Here is a 10,932-nt window from a genome sequence, read left to right on the forward strand (position 1 = left end):
ACATGGGCCCAGGCACAGTGGGTTTTCAGTAAAATATCCAGTGGGAGGTTTTTCTTCTGGGCAGAGCTTTCCCTGTCACCTCTCAGCAGGAGAGAGCTGCTTATTCTGTACCTGGATTCTAATTTTAACAATACTTTTCTGTATAAGCACTACAGAATATCTGTTTTCTTTCAGCAAATTTGTAACAGCAAACAGGTTATACCTCTCTTTCCTTGTCTGATTTTTTTTCTTCTCCTTCTTTTTCATTCATTTTTTTGAGCTATTTGAAAAGAAGGCCTGAATTTTGCCTGGTACAAATATCACTTGACTTGTTAGAGGTGATATAATGGGGTAAAGAGACTTAAAGTGCGCAGGAAAACCAGCGTGTCTCGATAACAATATAATCTTCTTGGAGAAAGGCGCAGAAATATCCAGAAGCAGTAAATATGGTAAGGTATGCATAGGGCAACTCCAGACCATTAGCTAGGGACCCATAATGGAACATTGCCATCTTTAAAGGCATTTTTGTTTCTACAATTTTTATGGCAGTTTTATGGCAATTCTGTAACTACTGTACTTCACTGCTTCACAGTGATTCCTTTTTGTCTCTTGAGACTTTTCTGAGATGTTAAGATGTAATATATGGAGAGAAGAGCAATCGACGCATAGCAAGCTACACATAAAAGAGTCATACAATCAATTGTTCTGATGTCATAAAAGTCACAGTCCACTGATCTGATGTCACTGTGATGGATTGGGAGTTTTAATGCTTCATTTATGGTCTTTAAAAGAAATGTGGGAAGGGGTGGTTATGTCAAAACACATGCCATTCTTAATGTGGCATTAACAGAGCTAAATGGGATGCAGTGATATTTATTTATTTGACCGCAGAAGTGTGAGCCAAGATCAGTGTTAACAGCATAAATGTGACTACTTCTGGGTGCTCTCAGAAACCAGTGGGCAAGAGCCAGGAGCAATGAATATTTACTCCAGCTGAGGATCTCCTCCAATGTTTTAATTAATAATAAGGGAAGTAAGGGCTCAGACTTGACTCTGCCCCAGGTCAGGGGCACATGGCTGTGGTACCCAAAGAGCAGGCTGGGGGGCTGTGGCTGGTGGTGTTGTGGTCTGCTGCTGCTTCCCACGTGCCTTGGCAAAGGAAATACCCCCAGCTTGCCCTTCCCTTGCTTACAGTAACCAGTGGGTGGGGAGAGGAAGAGGACTGGGGGCTGGAACAAAGGTCTGTGAGTATTGGCAGGGACAGAACTGAAGGGACACTGAGCTGTCACACAGAGGTGGCTCTGCTCCCTTCACTGTCGTCCACAGCTAGGGAAAGTTGCTTGAAGGGGAATGTGGCATTGCCCTATTTAGGTGAGACAGTGCAAGATGGGTCATGTGGGGCCATAAGATCCAAGACATCCATAGGTGACATACTCCTAGGATTTAGGGTTGCAAAACTGTCCTGTGTCAGTGTTTGCACTCCTGAGGAAATAGGTTGCTCAGCGGGGCATGGACTGGTACCATTTTTGTGGTCATTGTGTGGTGAGGAGAGGGAAAACATTACTTTTACAGTGGAGGAGCTTGAGGCTGGCATTTCTCATCCTGGCAGTCAGCCACAGCCCTCTACTAAAACACATCAGGTGGCTGTTTGTGCTCTAACTTTTATTGGGCTGGTCTTGAAAGTGCCACTGACAGGTTTCAGGGTCTGTGTGTGCTGGGGACATGGACCGGTCATGAGCCCCAGAAACTGCCCTGGACTCACAGGACTTGGTTTAATTTTGACTCCTGTTAAGAAGCTTTTATTTGCAACTGAGAGGACTGCAAAAATGAAAGTCACTCCTTATCAAAAAGCACAGCTGTGAAATCACCATATACATGGGTGTTGTGCATGAGAACACTAGTACCTCAGTTTGTGATGGGCATGTGAGCTTTTACACCTGGCCAGGTGTATATCTGGAAAGAAATAAGTCAATCCTGTGCAGCATTCTTTCTTGTCCTGGCTGCAGTTAAAAGCCGATTTTGTGCCATTGCCAGACAGAGAAGTTATCACTCTTGTGCCAGTGCTGTTCTTAGCTCCTCTCTCCCTCCCCTCTCCCCTTTCTCCAGTCCCTCCTCTTTCACTCCTTTGCCCATGAAGTCCTTTCAGCCTAGGAGTGTCCTTTCTGGCTCAGCACAGCTGGAAACAATGACTTCAGAAGCATTTCAAGCAGGGTCTCCAGGGCATAGCAGCCCAGCACTGCAGAGGATTTGTGGGTGTGCAGGCAGATAACACTGGGCTTCTCTCTGCAGTGAGACAGCGCCCACTTAGTGCCCAGTGATGGCCAGAAAGGGAACACAAGAAATTACTTGCAGAGAAGGATCCTCTGACTTTGCTTGGAAACCCATTGTGGCTTCTCTGGACAAAAGTGAAACACTTTATCTTTGTGTTCTTGTGCTTCTGAGGCTTGGGAGCAGGACTTTCACTGCCACCAGGAACCCCTAAGAGAACCACTGCTCTGTGCTGGTCTGCATCTTCCCCCTTATCCAGCTTATTTTCTGCTCCTCAAACACAAAGTTGGAAAAGCAGCCAAGGGATCCATTGCAGGGATCTGTATGAGTGTGTGTTTTTTTCACCATCATTTTTGAAGTATCATACAGTCCCCTTCCTTCATGTTGAAAGCAGAGTAAGAGAACTCCAATTTCATGCCCTCAGGCCTGAATGAAAGAATAAAAACAACACAACATTTGCATCTGTTTAGCAAGCTCTGTTCTAGAAGTCTCCATGCAGGAAAAAAAAAAATGGGGGGAAAAGCCCCATCATTTCAGGTGACATGGAGCTGTCAGAGAGTACTGAGGAAAGGAAAGGCACAGAAGAAAATGATTGTCATAAATGACCTAAGAATTCATGGCCTTATGATTGCAAACACAAAGTCTAAAAAGGTTACATTCTCTTGCTTCTCTGCCTACCCCCGATATCAATGAACATCAGCTAAAGGTGGCTGAAGAACCAATTTCATGCATCTACTGTAGAAGGAAATGAACTGAGCCAAGGGCAAAAATAAAATTATACAAATGTTATTATAGACTAGCCTGCTTCTGTCCTAGTTTAATTCAAATTTCAGTGCTGCAGGCTTTGCTGCTGGCAGTAGCCTTCCTGAATAAATCAACATTTGCTTACATCTAAATTATTAGAGAAACATGTGACTTTGTTTATTGTATAAATTATACGCAAGGTTAAAGCATTAACTGTTCAACGGGCTTTGTGCAGCCACAGAATCACCCCCATCCCCCCAAACCTTTCTCCCCCAACACTGTTTTGAGGCCAAGGCATCCAGGCTGGGCTCGGTGGGAGCTGCCCGGCAGGGGTGCAGCTAAAGGCATCATTTTAGGGCCTTTCCTTTCATTGTGCTGCCCCGGGGGGAATCACTCACTGCCATGCAGAGCACGCAGAGGATGTAAAGCACCCTTGTGCTGACTGGGAAGCTCTTCAGACCTACTTTGCAGCAGTGTTTGTGGGGGTGGGAGGCAATGGGGAGAGACATGTTCAGTACCAAGGTGTCTCAGGCCTCTCGCTGGTCAGAGTGACCCAGAGAAGAGTTAGAAAGTCTCTTTTCCCAGCCCAGTGCTTGAAGAAGGAGTCAGGGCTCTTCAGTTCTCAGTCTCAAGGTTGTTTATTGTTCCTTATCTATAATATTTTCTCCTGTCCAACTGAGGGCCGTTCAGCAAGACAGTCCAGGCACCCTGCCTGGCCCCGGGGCCGTGTTATGTCTTTACACTAAAAGTTACATATACAATGTTTACAATTACTTTCCAATACCTATCACCTGTGTTAGACAGTGAGCCTCTACTCTAAACCAATCTAACAGTGCCAACATCACAGCAGAAGATGGAGGCCAAGAAGAAGAAGGAGAAAGTCTGAACACACCCAGATCCCTCCATCTTGCCCCATGGACCCCCTTACCAGAAACCCTAAAATCTACTTTTTCACCCCGTGATAAATTCACTATTATTCTACTTAACTGTCATGACCTGCAGATCTTCATCTAAGGTTGGTAACTTGCTCCATGGGTCATTATCAAAACCACAGGCATCTTGGGCTCTGTGCCAGGCTGTCTGAGCCCCCTGGCAGGGGTCTTGGATGCTCAGGACAGCCAGAGGGATGTCCTGGGTTCCAACACCCAGGCATGTGCCCAGGCAGAAGGAAGGAATCTGCTGCTGCCAGCGCTTGGGATGGGCGGTGGGATCCCATCTGCCACAGCCTGGCTCCACGGCAGGTTCCTGGCAGGAAACACAGCAACCCAAGGTCTGGGATCACAGCAGCTCTGGGACTCCAGTGGGTTTGTGTGCCACAATCCCCAGACTCCCTGTGGGTTTTCCAAGCTTCGTGGTGACAGCTGCTGAAGTTCATCTGGGAAGGTGCTCATTAAGAAAACCAGGCAGCTCTGCTTCCTTCACCTCACATGTCCAGCCCTGAAGGAGCCAGGGGCTGCTGGGGCAGCCAGAGCCCCATTCCCTGGCTGCCAGCTCTGTGTCTGTGTGGTGACAACTGGTGTGGTCCCTCCCAGCTGAACTCCCTCTCCATAGCTGCTCTCCTTACTGCTCTCCACGCAACAGAAGCGCTTTGCTTCCCCTGGGAAGAGTCCTGTTGCACAGGAGAGCTCTCTGCAGCAGTCCTAAGCGCTGCAGCAGTGTAACTTCCAACTGCAGTATCTGGGATTACTGCTGCAAAGTATGGAAGGATCCTCTTTTTAAAACAAAGCAAGGAAAAAAACCCAAAGGAGCTCTTCTCCCCCAAGGCCAGGAATGTCTCACGGGCCAGTTGGTGTGGTGCTTTTTGTCACAAGTATGTCACCACACAGCAGCTGCGTAAATCTTTTCCACAAAGGTATCAGATGCCACTAGCTCTAGGATATGGAGTCTAGGATATGGAATCCAAATATATGTCTCCTGGGTTCCTGCCCTGAAATACTATCAGGAGGTCTCTGTGGCCATACTGAACTGAATATTTTGTTTACATTTCATTTACACTTACAAATTAATGTATACTTTCAATGCTGTTAAAGGGCCATTGAACAGAACTGTAGTTTTATATTCAGCAACAGGATGTAATTTCCCTATCAATAAAAATTGTTGTTTGTTTTTCTCTGCACTCGATTATTATGGAAATTTCACAGTTTCTCAGCTACAGTAGTGTCTAGTGAAATGAGCAGGCCATTTATGTGGAACTTTTTTCAAGTGTCCTTACTCTTTTCTATTTATGCTAATGTTATTTCATGCTAATAGCAGACTATATTTTGCTTTGATACTATTAAAACCTGGCTGGCTTGAGTAAAAGGAACATTTTTTATAGTGTTTTCTGGAAATGATCTAACACAGTAAAATCATCTCCATTACAAGTGTGGTTTTAGAGGAGACTGTTTCCCTACCCTTCAATCCAAAAAGTGAAAAATCCTTTAGACATAAATTAATTTCACTGGTTCCTTTTCCTATTTTTGTTCTTTGTAAATGATAACTTACTGTGTAATTTAGCTATGCTGCAAGGAGTTCTTCTTCCAAGAGGGATTCGGGAAGCAAATATTGTTTATCTCAGCCTGTGAACATGAGGTTTACAAATCCCATTACGAAATAATGGGATTGGAATTCCTATTTCAATTTTTATGCATCTTGTAAAAATGTGACCTCCTTCTCCATCCTGAGTAGCTGAGATCTTCTTTCTCTATTACACAGGGCTCTGCACCTGGTTTCCTTCCTGGGTATTGCCAAAAAGTAGGTGGGATCTTTAAACATGAGACATTCACTTTCAGCTTGGAATGGAAGCTGAAGAGAACTCCAGCTCCTGTGCCTGAAATTTATGTCAGACCTGTGAGAAGAGACTCACTGAATGAGAAGATTCAGGGCAGAAAATTTAGTCAATATTTAAGCATTTCTAATTACAGAGTTACTCTGTCTTCTATAGTGGTTCCGTTTGCGCCTCCCTTCAGAGCCTCCTACCCCAGTGGCACTGAAAAAGTGCTGAGGAAAACGAGTTCAGGTTCCCCATACACACCCCACCAGGGGAAGGTTCCCACGAATCCCATGGCAGTTTTGGGGGAGATGTCAAAATGCAAGCCAACTCTTCCTTGGCCTTGTGCTGCTGCCCCTGAGCTCGAGCTCTTAAACCAGCGATAAAAATCTGGCGCAGCAACGTCTTCCCTCGGTTGGAAAATTTGCCTCATCTGACTGACAAGCCCGGGCACCGAGGTCAGCTGGGAGGCCTGGCTGAACAGAAGGCTGTAATGAAGACATTTTCTCTCTCCTGGCTGACCTCCTACAGCCGACAGATTTGAATAGCCTCTTCTCCAGCTGACAGAATGAAATGCAGGCTAGCAGAGATCAAAAGCACTTACCATTTATCTATCTAGTTATTCATGAAGTCCCCCATCACCATGGTATCTGAAAGCCTCCAGTGAACTGGGGAGAGTTCCCTGGGGCTAAGAGCCTCCAGTGCTTCCTCACAGCAATCAAAATTGCTTCCTGAGGCTTGGTTTGTTTTTTCCTCTCTTTCTCCTGCTCATAATTTTTATCCATTACTGCAGATCATCATGGGGATTAAAAGGAAGATTGAATCAACTGGGCAAAGGCTTTGACTGAATTTGCATACACTCTCATCCAGCTCCAGTGCTCTAGCTTCTGATCAAAAGATTTATTGTAACAGTAAAAAAGTGGCTGAAGAGAGGAATTAAAAGTTCCCAGCCACAAAGTCCTATCTGAGAGGAAATTAACAGAGACAAGACTACCATTTTAAGATGAAAACTAAATGTATTTTATACACTGAAAAGACAAGTAAATACATGGCTGAAATATTTTTACAAAAAGGTACAGAATTTTCTGGTGGGAATTTTCTCCTTGCAATTTGCACAGTGCTTTGACAGTTCATCATGCAAAGCAAATAGCTTAATGCTGTTAAAGAGAAAAAAAGGACAAATATGAAAACAAAAAAGAGCATTTATTCGAAAACATTTCTATAATTTTTGCACTAATCTCATAATTTCTCAAGATCTAATTCATGGTTAGTGAAATTTACCTCTGACCGTTGCTAAAATTCCATGGCAGATTTTTCCAAGCAAAGACTCCAGCTTTACAAAAAAGCAAATGTATCTTTGGTATCTGATATCAAAAGCCAAACTACAAGCAGGTTTGACTATTGACTTTCATCCGTACCCATTAGTCTTCCAATCTAAACTAAAGACTAACCCCAGGACTGCAAAATGGTTGTCAGATAGGACAAACTGATAAACCCTGCCTTGACATTGGTGTTACCCATTTCTTTTAGGACTGAAAGCAAGTTTTTTAATTGATCTTTGCTCTGCTTCCTACTTGCCAGCCTCTTTTTACATCACTCTTGCACTTTACCATTGCTGCTACGAGACCAAATCCTTCATTTTTTGAGAGGTGCTGGGATGCTTCAGTGACAAATATCCTGGAGTTTCTATTAACAAACGATGAAAAAATTTAGTCATGGGATGCCGGTGTTTTCTTCTACTGATTCATATTAAACAATCAGTGATTTATTAAGAGCTTGTTAATTAGTAATGTGGCAAACTTGATGATTAAAAAGAAACCCAAAGCAACAGAGAGGAGAACCTCTACTGGATTATCTTATGAAAAATGCAATCAGGCTGTAAAAGCAAGCTAAAAATAAAACTAATGCCTTCCTCATTGACCTCAGGCAGTTGCAATTGGATAAAACACTCTTCAGTTTCTTCCCAGCAGTTTTGTGCAGTGTTGCTCTATGATAGGACTGGCAAGTGTATTCTGCTTGGAGGAAGATTCATCTTGGCTGAGTGTGTGGGAATTTTGAGCTCAAGTGAAGCCTTAGAAGAATCATATTTCAGGTGCCTACAAGTTTATAAACACAGGTTCATAGAGAAGTGGTTGCTGCCAGAGAGGTACCTACTTACCCCTTTATTTAAATATCTGGATGTCATGAGCATTACAGGTCATTAATACAGGTCATTAATGTGACATGGCAAAAAAACTGGTTTAAAATAAATCTGTCCTTTATTGCTAGGCATTCCTTTATTTTGTAATCTGGCTCTGTTGGAAACTGCAGTAGCAGAGCTCCATTTTGGTGAACCTGCTTGGGTTTTTTTTACAGGATTTGCTTTGTCATTATAAATATATTAAACTATTTAAAGTTTACACCAGACTTTACCAGAACAACTGCTGTAAATACATAGTACTATAAAACTGTACTACAGTAGATACTATGTTATAGTTATCTACCATATTACCACACTGTAGTATAAAATCATACTACATCTGTCAAGGAAATAAATCTAATGTCTGAGGAAATATCCTTTGCTGGTTTATATGATTGTCTTTAGTCACAGAGCTATTAGTTTACAAAATTAAGTATTCCATAGTGGGGCTTCCACTAGCTATCGCTAATTAAACAAATTCAATGTGTAAAAGTTATTGGAATGTATTCTGAGCAATAAGCTCTCCTGCCCACAAGGGATATATAAATTCGGCACAGGGCAGTGCAAAAGGTATTAAGCTCCAGTGTCCTGTGTGTATAAACAGTCTTGATTTTTTGGTTAGGAGCATATCAATGTTCTATCACACGAGAAACCTGGGCTGTGGTGTTAACCTCACCTAGCTGAGAGTTTAGGAGCATCGCAGAGGTGATACTTTCAGCCTTGGAGGGATAATGTATCATACTTGAGCACCTTGTTCACAGCAGTGCTGCAGCCCTGAAATGGGCTATCATCACTTCTCAGAGCTGATGGCTTTCTGCTGCGAGGTAGCAGTGTCACCTAATACTGTGAGGCAAGGGGATGAGGGTGTGGAAGGACAGAATTTAATGAGGAACAATACTTTGCAGCAGCTTTAAATGCCTCAGGCTTGGTGTCCTAGCAAGCTCTGGATAAGTGAGAAAAGGCACAAATATCTTGGACTTCCACATTTAAAAAAAAAAAGGTTTATTTGGCTTACAATTATTCAGGGATCATTTAGGGAGCTTTTCTTTTTCAGGGAGTATCTGCAGTGATGATGGTTTCAATGCTATGCAATTACACACAGCCAGACCTAAAGCAGGTATTTGCTTCAGCTGGCACACAAACCTAACCCTGCCCAGGACAGATGAGACCAAGTGACAGTGCCATGAGACATGTGCCATGAAGTTTCCTGTTCTCTGCTGCCCTCTGTCCAAGGGAATTCAACCTCCTCTCTCATTCCCGGCTTTGGGAGGGAGCCCAAAGGATAAGGGCTTTTGGGTTGTCCCTCCCCACTTGCTGAGTCCTTCATACAAGGTCAGTTCCAGCTGTTGAAAGGACCAGCTCCTTTCTTGACAGCTGCTAGAAAAGGAGTCCCATGACGCACTTGGAACAGGATTCTAGGCAGTGAACCCTAAACATATGTTAATTGTGTCTTATAAAAGATTAAATACCTCAGCACCTGAAACAGGCAAAACTGAAGATACACCCATTTTCCCACAGTTCCATGTCATGTTGCATCTGTGTTTTGGCCTCTGTTGTGTGATGCTCTATCTTTTGTCAAGCACTCTGTAGTGTCTTTTGACAGAACCTTTTGTAGTGACCAGACACTCAAGAGTTAGCCAATAGCAAATGGCATGACCCTGCCCAAAAAAATTCTAGGTAGTTTTTGTGCCTTTAAGATGTGAACTTTGAATCAGCCCATAAGTCCATGTTAAGAAATGGGTTCAGCATTGACAGAGAAGTGTGGTACCTGATGTGCCAGTACTGCAAGCTCAGGCAGTACTGCTGAGTACTGTTACTCAGCTTGAGTAACACAAACATGGCTTTCAGGCAAGTGACTTCCAGTAGGGAACCATGTCTGACCCACTGGTGACTCTGAAATTTCAGTGGGGGATTCAGATGATCAGTCTTAGCTGGCAAAAGTGACAAAATCGGAATCCCAAACATTATGAGGGCAAATAGTTGCATGGCTTTTAAGACTCTCTGCATCAAGAGCTTGGTGTCCCTTTTCCAGAGCCATAAAACTAAAACCAAAAACCCAGCAGAAGTGAATGCCAAATCTAGACATCTCCATTCTTCTTGTGGCTACAGAGTTTCTGAGATGTCCACAGGAAGGACAGAGTACATGTGCAAGAATAGCCTTGTAATGCTGCTGGTGCTGCAGAGTGAAGCTCTAGAGGTGTGTTCTTCATGTACTCAACAGCCCTGGATGATGGGGTTCCTGTCCTAATTGTTGGAAGTTATTACTCCTGCCAGAAGATATGATTCAGTGAGAGTTTCTGAGCAAGGAAGCTGAGCGAGGTTATATAGATGAGGAAGGCAATTTTTCTAACTGTCTGGCTTGAAGCAGATAAGGAAGGGCTTGTGTGCCCCTTTCTTGGCAGAGCTGAGGTGACAATGCTTTCTGGTAGGGAAATGGTAACCCCCAATTAGGAGTGATAATCTTTGACAGGCACAGCTTTTTGTAGAATCCATGACCTAGTATCAAGACTTCAAGTGCCACTTGAAAACTAGCTAGACAACGGCAAAAAATATTTACAGATGGGGAAAATCTGGCACTAGAGGCATTAGAGGGCTTGGCACACACTACTCTGGCAGCCACAGGGTTGCAGGACTCCTGGCTCACATCTTCCTCCTCCAATTTCTCCCCATTTCTGCCTTCCAGCATCCCCCAGTGGCAGGGTCAGATGGAGGGGTGGTCCAAGGGATGCCCTCCCTGTGATGTCATCCAGTCTGGTCTGTCCAGGAGCAGAGCTCCACACCCCTGATACCAAAGACAGCACACACACACTGCCTGCAGTTCTGGCTGCCTGCAAAAGCAAGTGCTGGCCTTCAGCCCTGGCAGCTGGAATGCCGAAGCGCAGAGCGAAAGGAACAAAAGCGCTGCTTCCTTTCTCTCCGCTTAATCTATGCACTCAGTTAGTTAAGATGGCTCAGGATGCTGTTTTTTCTGTGGGTAGTCTGTCATCCTCAAGCTGCTGTAACCTTGATTAAA

Source organism: Melospiza georgiana, chromosome 1, assembly GCF_028018845.1.
Source record: "Melospiza georgiana isolate bMelGeo1 chromosome 1, bMelGeo1.pri, whole genome shotgun sequence".
Classification (NCBI taxonomy): Eukaryota; Metazoa; Chordata; class Aves; order Passeriformes; family Passerellidae; genus Melospiza; species Melospiza georgiana.